Here is a 12,454-nt window from a genome sequence, read left to right as displayed (position 1 = left end):
GCTCAATGCATCGATCGCAAACGCGTGCGCTATTGTGCACCGCTGAAGCAGTCTCTTTGTAGATATTCTGCGTTGTGTGCAAAAAAAAAAACAATAATCCATTGCAAATTGAAAGTATAACATACAGCTATTCGAGTTCGTGGCATTTTGCAATCTGATTCAATGAGTGAGGGATGACTGGTTGTTATATCCAACGGCACAATTCACATACGTACTGCAAAAAATGAAAAGAGGAAGCCACTGGTTTCTTTTAGGCAGCACTCGGAACTTTCTCTAACAACGACCGGTGCTCCGCCACACCCTTTTTCCTAGTCTACCTTACACACGCCTCCCATCCCTGCTCTTAAAAACGTACACTCATAATTACAAATGTTACAGTACTTACGCAGCCCATCAATGTGTTTTATAATGACAGCGTCCACCACTGCTGCTTTAGTTAGCAACACAGTCTGGGCAACATAGAACAAAGACGAGCTAGACGTGCTGCTTATGTTTACTTTTGATATGAATGGAGAAAGTTCAAAATGAAATACTGTTAAAGTGGACGAGATTTTCTCTTTTTCCGAGTGGGAAAGGTCTGGTCTGAAGCCAAAGTAGAAAGTGCAGGATGAGATGGTGTGTCATTTTAAAATTCCACCTTGGCACAGCCTGATCCAGGGTGAAAGCGCAGACAGTACAGTTCACAAAAAGCTAATTGTGTATTTTGAATATAGGGGGCAACATAACATTTACCTTAAAACGGTTTGGGAGCATCATTATCATCCCCCCCTTCGGTAGCTGGCGAGAGGCTGGCTGCTTGAAAAGTAGATCTTGGGGTAAAAAAGTCTGGGCACCCCTGCTCTAAAAGAAGAAACCCGCTTAACATAAAGTGTGAAGAGAATACACGCCGCAAGTCACACAACTAAGCAAGCATGCTTGCATTCAAAACAGCAATAAAACTCCCACATCAACATCCGCATCGTGTATTATTATCATAATTGAGGAAGAGTTACACCTTCGTCATTTGTCATTCAAGAGCGTCCGTTTTATTGTTTAAGTTGAAATATTAAAAGTGGCAATTGCACAACAGTTAAGAACGTTAGAACCTTTGCAGGTAAATAATACATATGATATAAAAATTAGGTTTTATTTCCATTTTTTTGTGTCACGTTTAAAGGCAAAAACAAAAGTTTAGCAGCGTGCTCGAGCTCCTCTGAATGATGTCGGAACTCGGCCCGAGGAAGCGAGGATCTGACTTGCAGACTCTCTTTGGCATGCGAACCACGTTCAGAATTTATAAGGGTCGTTGAAAAAGACTTGAGCCAGAACTTCAGCGATCCCCCCCCCCCAACAACTACATCTCAATGTGGGATACATCAAACTTCGTTTTGAATTTCCCCACCGGGAACAACAAAAAAAGTTCAATAAAGCATTCTGTACATGACAATAGAGGTTCTGTTTTTTTTCGCGACGAGCATCTATGATGGATGAGTTCCGTGCAAAGCAATTTCCGTGAGCGATTTTTAAGATCCTCTTAGCAGTGAAAAACGCAAAGTGAATGCGGCGCATGCACGTGCGCGCCCGTGTTTCTCTTTCATGTGCAGCTGCTGCCTCGCTCTCGAGAAAGTAAATTGGAAATGAGTTTTAACTCCAAACTCTGCGTGCCATGACAATATGTGGACTCGAGAGACTTCACCCTTACCCTCGAACAATGTTGGCTTCCCCCGCTCTAATCTCCTCTCGGGCGACATGATCAGTTAATGTGTGTGTGTGTGTGTGCCCTATGACCTCGCATCCACACGCAATGAGACGCGCTTGCATGTCTGAGGTCACAAACGCGCGGCGTGTTTTCGCAGCCCGTCCTCTCCAGACACGCGCTATTTGTACATTTGACTCCGCTGAGCTGGACCAAATGCGTCACGTTGTTCTTTCCGTATTGCGGATGATGGTGGAAGTTTCGGTTGCGGTCCCCGTGTTGTATTGTCTGACAATCGGCAATCACGGAGATACACTCGCAGCTGCCTGGCACCAGTCATCGGCCTTCCTCTTCCCTGCTTTGTTCCTCGTGTGTCATCTCGAATCGATTTGCATCTCTTTTTTATTTTATTTTCCCACCTGTCATATCACAGCTACTGTTGCTATAGATAAGCCAAATGTTCTGCTTATCTAGGAGTGAAGCCGGCACAACTGCAAATGAGTAAATCCATCCATTTTCTTCACAGCTTATCCTCACGAGGGTCGCGGGGAGTGCCGGAGCCTACCCCGGCTGTCAACGGGCAGGAGGCGGGGTACACCCTGAACTGGTTGGCAGCCAATCGCAGGCAAACAGCCGCACTTACAATCACACTGAGAGGCAATTTAGAGTGTCCAATTAATGTTGCATGTTTCTGGAATGTGGAGGGAAACCGCAGTGCCCGGAGGGAACCCACGCAGGCACGGGGAGAACATGCAAACTCCACACAGGCGGGTCCAGGATTGAACCAGGGACCTCAGAAATGTGAGGCCAACGCTTTACCAACTGAGTGCATACCTGGAGCTAATGTGTATCCCATGTGATCAATACCGTACGTCACGGCTCCTTATGCATTTTGATTGAGGAAAGGGGAAAAAGGCTTGGTTGCCGCAGTAACAAAGGAGAACAAACACGAGTTTCCTGTTCCATGGTCTCACCCTCAGCAAGCAGGACACGCGCTGGTAGTGACTTAAAAACTACAAGATACGTCCGGGCCCCTTCCCAACGCTCGGCTTTTTTAGTTTTGATGAGGAAAAAGCAAATGTCCCGAGAGATCCTCGAAAAGGGAAGATCCAATTATGAGACAATGCATTTGATGCTATGAGACAATGCGATCCATTCAAGTCCACTGTAGTAGCCAGCTGCAACTTTCACCCTATAATCTCAAAATCATGGGGAAATGGTATTGTTTTTTGTGTTTTTTTTTTTTTTATAAATGAGGAACTAAATTAAAAAAACAGCAACAGGCCTTCTGTCCTTTATGTGCAAAACAACAACAACAGTATGAGAGGAATGATGGTGAAAGAAAATTAATAACTGCATTTATAGCAGCTCGGCCTGACGATATTAACCCAAATATTTACCATCTTCTTGTATAATATAAAACATAAATCCCATTATGTTATGGTAAAATATTTTAATAAAGGCATTTCCCTAGTAGGCGGCACCGTGGATCAGCTGGAAAAGTGTTGGCCTCACAGTTCTGAGGTCCCGGGTTCAATCCCGGACCCGCCTGTGTGGAATCTGTGGTTTTTCTCCGGGCACTCCGGTTTCCTCCCACATTCCAAAAACATGCAACATTAATTGGACATTCTAAATTGTGAGTGCGGCTGTTTGTCTCAATGTGCCCTGCGATTGGCTGGCAACCAGTTCAGGGTGTACCCTGCCTCCTGCCCGGAGACACCTGGGATAGGCTCCAGCACTCCCGCGACCCTTGTGAGGATAAGCGGCTAAGAAAATGGATGGATGGATGGATGGTTGGATGGATGCAAGGATGGATGGAAGGATGGATGGATTTCCCTAGCAATAAATACACCTCGCGCACTTGTCCATCTGTGCTGTAAACATGAATGTCAATTGAAGCCATGCTGAAAGGGTTGCCAAATATGGCGTTCCCCACCTGACATACTGTATGATATAGTGTGTTTTCTCCTGGAAGTTCCTGACAAACACCCGAAACAATAATGATGTTGTTCGAAAACTGTTCACAGACACTAGAAAGAGCCAGTTCTTAATAACGTTTATCAGGCATTAACAAACCAAGTTCAAGTCACATCCACTCAAAATATGAACTGATCCGTTGAACTGGTTCGGTTATGACACCGATAATCGTAGATCCGCCTTGCTGTGCTTGAGGTGAAAGAGTCAATTCAAAATGTATTCTTTTTATTTGGGCAGTGGTTTTGTTTGCAGTTGTTTTTCTGCCTGGCTCAATTTGATTGGTTCGGAGTCTCTCAGACTAACATAGATAGATTGCGCAAGAAAAACCAAATCATAACAAAAGTAGCAGGCAAAATGTAGAGTAGCTCTATTTAAGTAAGTAAAAGTTGCATTTCTTATTAACAAAATACTCACATAAAAGCAAAAAAGCTACACTGATGAGCATCATTTATTTGTCCCCAAAATGTAGCCTGTTACAACTACCCAGCTTTGCTAAGGATATTATATTCTCGAGTACACATGATGACTTGCACAAATAGTATGAATGTGCCAAAAAATGAATCAGAGCGCCAGCCTCCGTGAAGACACCTGATGGTTGTGCCACATTTAATTTAGGGCCACAATAAATCTAGCATGCCTGATCGCAGCGTGACAGCGAGCGTTGCCTAAATTATAGTTTGCAGAAGGATGCATACCTGCAACTGTCAGCTTGTTGTAAAAACGGTTAATCAGCTGTTGTGGATGACGTACGCACACGGGAATCAAGCATTCATCTTCGCACCGCCTTCTCTGTCGTAATCAGAGAAGGGGGAGAAAAATATGTGTGTAATTAGATCCAGTTGAGGAATTTCTCGTAAACGTGAGACGCACAGGTGTGCAGATTGTTGTTGACGAATGGATATGGTTAAGCTTAAAGGAGCAGGAAGCATGCGTTAAGCGACAAAGACGTAAGCAAACGGAGCAAAGGATTTTGCTTGTTTGTACACAAATTTGAACAATAAGATGCTGCTAGCGCTAATATAACAGAATGGACTTCTGGGTAAGTTGATCAATATTACAAAGATTTAAAATTCTGTGTTTCAGGCTTAATATTAACAGTGGTTAAAGGGGAAATCCACTGCTTTGCAATAACAATGCATCCAATAGGTCATGTAATATGTACTCTATCTTGATAATGTGATGTTAAATCCTCTTTCATTTAATTGTGTTTTGAGAAGATTTTTATTGACAATTACAAATCTTCAGGGGCGTTGCCATTTTCGCGAGTCACATGACCTACGTGCGCGGATGCGACATGTTATGTGCCGCAAAAAAGGCTCAATTACATGGGACACCATTTATGCCCAGCGCTAATTTCTCGGGAAGACGGAGGAATACGTCCATACACAGCCGTGAGAGGCACAGCCGTGAGCGGCCCCGCCACTTGGTTGATAGTGAAGACGGAGGAATACTTCCATACACAGCCGTGAGTTCGCTCCCCGAGCCCTGGAGCTCGCTCGACGGCTCCCCTGAGCCCCGGAGCTGCGCCCCTCATGTGTATGGAAGTATTCCTCCGTCTTCCCGATGAACCAAGCAGCCGAGCCACTCACGGCTATGCCGTTCACGGCTGTGTACGGAATTATTCCTCCGTTTTCCCGATCGCCCGAGCAGCCGAGCCATGAGGTCGCTCCCCGAGCCCTGGAGCTCGCTCGCCGGGGAGCGAGCTCACGGCTCCCCCGAGCCCTGGAGCTGTGCCGCTCATGGTTGTGTATGTAAGTATTCCTCTGTCTTCCCGATCAACCGAGCGGCCGAGCCACTCATGGCTGTGCCACTCACAACTGTGTATGGAAATATTCATCCGTCTTCCCGATCAACCGAGCCCCTCACAGTTGTGTACGGAAGTATTCCTCCGTCTTCCCGATCGACCGAGCGGCCGAGTCGTGAGCTTGTTCCCTGAGCCCTGGAGCTCGCTCGCCGGGGATCGAGCTCACGACTCCCCCGAGTCCCGCAGCTGTCCCGCTCACGACTCTGTTTGGGAGTATTCCTCCGTCTTCCCGGTCAACCGATACTGCTATTTCGTCATCAGATGAGGATAAAACTGAGAAATCCGCGCTGGGCATAAATGGTGTAATCAGGCAGTAGTAAACTACGTTCAAGTCACATCCACACAAAATATGAACTGATTCATTGAACTGGTTCGGTAATGGAGCCTTTGTTGCGGCATGTAACGCGTCACATCCGTGTACGTACCTCATGTGACTCACGAAAATGGCAGCGCCCCTGAAAATTTGTAATTGTCAATAAAAATCGTCTCAAAACACTATTAAATGAGAGAGGATTTAACATCACTTTGTCAAAATAGAGTACGTATTACATGACCTATTGGATACATTGTTGATGCAAACCAGTGGATTTCCCCTTTAACTTTAATTTGTATCACATAAGTAATAATCTAAAGGATTTCATCATTTTATATCGGGGCAGTTTGGCCATGGAATGGATTATTTGTAATTCCATTACTTTATTTCCTTTGGGAAAAAAAAATGTTTCTGATCAACCAGCTTTCCAAAACAGATTATGTTTGACCTCAGAGTTTCCACTACAAATATTTTTTTTGGGGTGAGGTGAGGGGTGATCCGCCGTAGCATGCGGGTAGCGTGTCCGGCTCGATCCAAGAATCGTGGCTCGGGCCTTTGTGCGGTAGATCACACAAATAGATTTTACGTAGGGTGTTTCATGCAACAGTCCGTCCGGGGGGGGGGGCGACGCGGCACACTGAAAGGCACACGAGCGAGCGCACACGGCCGAGCCGAGAGTCACCGTTCATCATCCTCACGAAAACAAGCTGTATCGCATCAATCACTTCAATCCTTTTGCTCTTGCTCCCTTTGACCTTCACTTATTCATCATCTCCTCTTTCATCTCGTCTCATTCCGAGCGGATCCATCCCTCTTCCCCCACTAATCCATCAGTTCAATCTGGTCTTCCCCTGCGGTGAATGATCCAACGTCTTTCTTCATCTTCTGATGAAACAATGAGCTTACGGTCTTCTACCAATCAGATACAGGTGCGCGGATACGCCAGGAAAATACGCCTGGCAAAAAAATGTCACCCGGGGCCTTTGGAGAGGTTCGCTCGTGACAAAAATCCTCTTTATCGGTGAGATTTGCAGCCATGTACTACCCCCGAAAAGCTGTTGTGTGATGAGCAGCATTAGTTACGTTCAAAACATCAAATTATGCGCGACGCTCACGCAACACGAGATTCAGGTGAGCGGACAAAGCAAATTAAGGAAAAGGATGATTGCGTGTCTTGAGCGAAGGGGGAGCGAACGCGGTATATTTGGTCACGACAAAACAAATTGCCCTCGAGTGGCTCGCTGGCACGCTGATCAGATTGCATGCGGGATCAGAGAGATTCCACAGCTGCTGCTCGCCCGTCCTTAGACTGCCCCTCAAATATGTATGCATGCGTTTCCAAGGCAATGGGCTGGCGCCGCAGAAACGCAACAGGTGGGGGGGGGGGAATAGGTGGAAGTCAAAGGGTGGGTTAGTTGTCGTGGCAACACCTCTTGCACACAAACAATGTGGCTCCTTTTGTTTTTGGGATCTTGACAGCGATTCAAAGGTTTTTTTTTTTTTTTTTTGGAGTGTGCGGGATAGATATGAGGAATAGTTTGGATGTAAGTCTCGTACACCGAAGGCTGGTTAGCAGGCATCCGATCAGTATTAACCTGACAGTGAAAACGGGGTGAGCCGATCAACTCAGACATCCCATCTGGACTTCAGTCTAGACTTCGCATGACTGGCTGCCACACGTGGGTCAGATCAAGGAATAATGATCTCCTTCAAGGAGGTCGTATCTGCACTGCTTGGGCCCAAGAAAGAACCATTAAATACATTTTTGCTCCAGATGCTTATGCGTAACCTCACCCAGTATTCATCAACATTTTCTTTATTTTATGCGACACCTACTCTAGAGACGTGAGGACAAGCCAGAACAATGTCCCAAAACATGTTCGGCCTCAGAATACTGCACTGTCGTTCGAAATCTACTCGGTCCGTAGGACTACAACAAATCCACAAATTCAATATTGTACACGGTGCTGTTACGTAGCGATTTAGTTGGACCAGGCGCTATCCACACACTCATCATGCAATTCCATGTACGTGTCAGACTTGAGTACACCCACTCGTTATACTCCTCTACATACGCCACAAGATCTAACATGGCCATAAGGTTCATTCTCCCGATAACATATGTCCGCATGTCTAGGTGGGCCGCGTGCGGCTGCAAACCTCCCCACCGTCCTCTCAGTTTGAGATTCTGATCCCTCCCTCGGATGTACTACATGCGTGCACATTCCCCAAACAGACACGCACACAGGCAGTTCTACAGTACTTTGATTACGTGTGTATTCCATTCAAGAAACAAAGATACACTGTCCGACGTGATCAAATCCAAGACAGAAAAAAAGCCCCAAACCAAATCATTTTTACAAAATATCGTAATTTCTGGCCTATAAGATGCGACTTTTTTCACACACTCTCAACCCTGTGGTTTATGCTAATTTGTGCATTTCTTTCTAACGGCTGCAAGGGGGCACTCGAGTGGAAAAGGTAACTGTGAGGCCGGTGGAATACATGTGCCGAGGAAGTGACTTTTACCGGTCCGGCCCTCTTAACGCTGCGCTAGCGTGTTACTACCGTGTCTCAGTGACTTTTACCAGTATGTTTTTTTTTTTAACGGCTCTGTTAGCACGGCGCTAGTGTTAGCATGGCGCTAGTGTTAGCACGGCGGCACTAGCATTAAACTCTCTGTGTACCATCTTTCTTTGTAAATATCTCATGTTTCAATGTGGGTACTTCCGGTTACTGTTATGTTACTGCCATGTCTCAGTGATTTTTACCCGTATGTTTTTTTTTTTTTTTAAACGGCCCTGTTAGCATGGCGTTAGCTTTCGCGCGGTGACTCTCTGTGTACCGTCTTTGTAAATATCTAAATGTGGTTTCAATGTGGGCACTTTGCAGCTTTTACACAGCTGCAGCGTATGTATGTACCAAATGGTATTTTCTTTCCAAAATGTACTAGGAGAAATGCTTTACAACCAGTTGTGCTCTGTCGACCGGGAATTACGGTAATAAGTGGTTGGCAAAAGAAACGGGAAAAAAATATTCTGATAAGTTGGCATGCATGTGAACTATAAATAAATCTTGTATAACATCCTCTTCCTGAATGAAAACAAATATGATAAGAAAGACAGAAAGCCTTTCTTATAGTTCACAAATCACAGGAGAGAAGGAGGTGATGGTGAACTTAAAGTGGGAGAGGGAGGAAACATTAGTGACCAAATGAGCGCTTCATCCGTAGTCGGTCAGGTCAAGTAGTCCTTTAATGCTTTGATAACCAGATAGAGGTAACATTTTACATCTCCTCCCCGACCATGTAGGAGGATGTTTGTGTGAGTGAGTGAGCATCTCCCACCGTGGCTCTTCGCCAGCTGTCAGTGAGCGCACTTTTGAAGGGACTGACATTTCAATTTATTGCGAGCGATAAAATCAAGACTGAAAACAGTCTTGGGCAACTTAAAATATGATGAGTCGTAATGCGGGATACATATGAACGTCTTGATCTATTTATTGATTTGTTTGTTTGTTATAGTTCAGGACATCTCCAGAGAGTTGTCAAATACTTTTCTACTGGAAATTCACAAAAAAAAAGTGTTGAAGAAAACAATAACATGGACGAAAAAAATATTTCAAAGAGCAGTTGAGAGCATACCGCATACTATTAATTTTATTATCCAGTTTAGGATAAGGTCCAGGAGAACATTTATGACTCCATTGCTCCTCAATTAAGCCCATCGAGAATTTTGTGAATATGAACCACACAGAGCAACCTCAACAAAAATATATCCAATACAGGAGCCTATTCATCCATTTTCCAAGATGCTTAACCCTACAAGTGTCACAGGCGTCCTAAAGACTATGCCACCTAACTTTTGGGGAACAATACAAGAGCTGGAAAATCTAATCTTTCTTTACAAAGATGGTAATGTTAGGTTTGTAGAGACACTGTCAGAGAAGAATTCATAAAAATATTGTCTTTATTGTGGGGCAGCACGGTGGATCAGCTGGTAAAGCGTTGGCCTCACAGTTCTGAGGTCCCGGGTTCAATCCCGGACCCGCCTGTGTGGAGTTTGCATGTTCTCCCCGTGCCTGCGTGGGTTTTCTCCAGGCACTCGGGTTTCCTCCCACATCCCAAAAACATGCACCATTAACTGGACACTCTAAATTGCCCCTAGGTGTGAATGTGAGTGCAACTCTTTGTCTCAATGTGCCCTGCGATTGGCTGCAACTGCAACCAGTTCAGGGTGTACCCCGCCTCCTGCCCGTTGACAGCTGGGATAGGCTCCAGCATTCCCCACGACCCTCGTGAGGATAAGCGGTGAAGAAAATGGATGGATGGATGGATGGATTGTGGTTGCAGTATCTAGTGGTGCTTAATCCTGCCACACCACATTGTCAAGCTACAAGAAATCATTCCTCACCTCTTGCGGGAATTGTGAAGCAGAATACATAAAGTGTGAAATGGTTTAACCATTAATAAGGAATATGAGGTGGGATAACAATGTGTTGTTTCAGTAATAATCACAGCAACTAAAATCATAGACATGGCTCTGATTATGAAGCAGTCCAGAATTTCTACTTTAAGTTTGTCTACGTATTTCAATCTGCGTATCAGGTCATAGTAATAAACCAGCAAAAATCACATTTTCTAAAGCCACTGGGGTATATTTCCCCCATCAAACTTAAAACCCTCAGCTAGATTTTTTTGTTATGAGGGTTTCAAGGTGCGCTTCTGGGAATAGGAGTATTTCCCGGTTCATGCGGGGCAACTGAGGCAAGATGAAACATTTGCTTGTTTGACGAAAAGTACGCAGAGGGCTGACCTGGTCTGCACCCGGAACATTCCACATACTGCGATCCACCTGTGGACGTGTGCATGTTTTTTTTTTTTTTTTTTTTTTTCCCCATGCAAATGAGAGTGTGCGTGTTGCCACATTCTGCACACACTTACGTCAGCGGCGAGGTTAGATGCTCCTTCTCTTATCTTCTGAAACTCCATGCCGGAATGCTTCGACTCATCTCTCAGCACTGCTTTCAAACACACACAAGCACAGATCCACACGCATAAGTTACACGGGCTCCGAGCCAAACTTGTCAGCAGAGATTGTTATGCCACATTATTTACAGAGTGACAAGGGACAGAGAAGAAAGACAAGCGACAGGTACAGCAAGCAGACTTTTCAGTGGCATTGTTACTTCACACTTGAGCGAAAGGGAGAAAGCCGACGCCGAAAGAAGCTGTTTGCGAGAGAGGCGCAAGGCGGACGAAATCAAACACGGAGCACGGGGGGGGGGAGGCACAAAATAGATAGACGGAAGGTTTCAGATGGGAACATGAAAGCAAACCAAACAAAAGGTGAGGAAGGGGAGCGAAGACGAGCAGCAGGGCGGAAGAGGCTGACGAGAGCTCGCTGAAAGGAAGAAGAGAGGCTGGTAGGGGGGAGGAAGGAGCGCGCGGGGACGAGGGGAGTCTGAGCGGAAACCGCAAAACACAACACAGTCTGGCAGCCTTTGTTGTTGTGTAGCTGCTGTGCTGCTACTGTTTTTCCCCGATGCCGACTTCCCAATTTGTCACTCAGGGGCAGAACTATTGCAAAAAAACATTCAGTCGGAATACGATGCCGAGTAAATTAACGGTATACTCGGACAGGGCTCGTGAGTAGCACTTTAAACGTCAAGGGTCATCCCTATAAGCATTCTAAAATAGACAGTGAAATGAAAAATACGTATAACATTATTCACTTCAATGTCTACAAGAAAAAAGGATGATGAGCAGAGAGCACGACATCCACGCACATAGTTGCGAGAGTCTCATTCGACATCCAAGCGGTCGCCATATTGGCTGCATCTACTGTGGGACACGCCCCTTCAGACACGGAAGCTCTTTTCGAAGAAGAGAACGTCTCACAATCGAGTCAAGTGTCCGGGGCAATATTATCCTATCGTTTCGAGACATATTTAGATGATATGCGGATCACTTCTAACTAAATAACTAACAGACTCCCCGGCAGTATGAAAGTATGTAGGGTACTGAGCCGTGAGTAATGACAACACCAACAGCGCCAAAGATGAGCCACCCCAGCCGAAGCTGTGACCGGCGGAGGCGGCGCCGAACCCCGCAAAGGCTGCCGCATCTTGCCTCGCGGACGAGCACAGCTTCAGCCAGGTTGGCTCATACATACTGGCGTGGCGGCGACAGACTCCCAGAGAGCCTGGCCGAACCCATGCTCGTCCGCCAGGCACGATGCAACAGCCTTCGCGGGCGAGCTGACACGGCAGCCTTCGTGAGCGAGCCCGACGCGGAAGCAGTCCAACACGCACATCGACACATTTAGCACCCCTGTCATACGTACCTGGATCTTTTGTTACATGATGAGAGACCAATTACGTGGTCCGCCCCAAACTATTATTTTTTCAAACATATGAAGGTTAAATCCATCCTCCCGAGTGTTCAAGCAATGTTCAGCAATGCAACGAGCCGGCATTTTGGCTAACACGAAGGAACAATGATCTACCTTCCCGGATGTAAAACTAATAGAAACAAACGAGTCCGCTTGAGGGTGGTCCTGCCATGTACGTCACTTCCTGCTTCTTCTCGAAAGAAAATCCCTCGAGAGGATTTTCATGGCGAGAGTTACAAAAAGCCATATACGGCAAAATCATTTTGTGGTGAAAAAACGGATGGGTCCATACC

The 12,454-nt window shown here is 45.8% G+C and overlaps 1 long non-coding RNA gene across 1 annotated transcript in view; it reads right to left on the bottom strand.

Annotated features, from left to right (window-relative positions):
- LOC133505145 (uncharacterized) overlaps positions 1-12,454 on the bottom strand; it is a 106,009-nt gene that overhangs the window by 15,833 nt on the left and 77,722 nt on the right. Inside the window, exons 5-6 of the long non-coding RNA XR_009796158.1 lie at positions 10,712-10,788; positions 733-835 (exon numbers count right to left, since the gene is read on the bottom strand). This is a non-coding gene — a long non-coding RNA (uncharacterized LOC133505145). The remainder of the gene's footprint in view (positions 1-732; positions 836-10,711; positions 10,789-12,454) is intronic.

This window comes from Syngnathoides biaculeatus, chromosome 8 (genome assembly GCF_019802595.1).
Source record: "Syngnathoides biaculeatus isolate LvHL_M chromosome 8, ASM1980259v1, whole genome shotgun sequence".
NCBI classification, from domain to species: Eukaryota; Metazoa; Chordata; class Actinopteri; order Syngnathiformes; family Syngnathidae; genus Syngnathoides; species Syngnathoides biaculeatus.
This window is presented reverse-complemented; position numbering and strand designations above follow the sequence as displayed.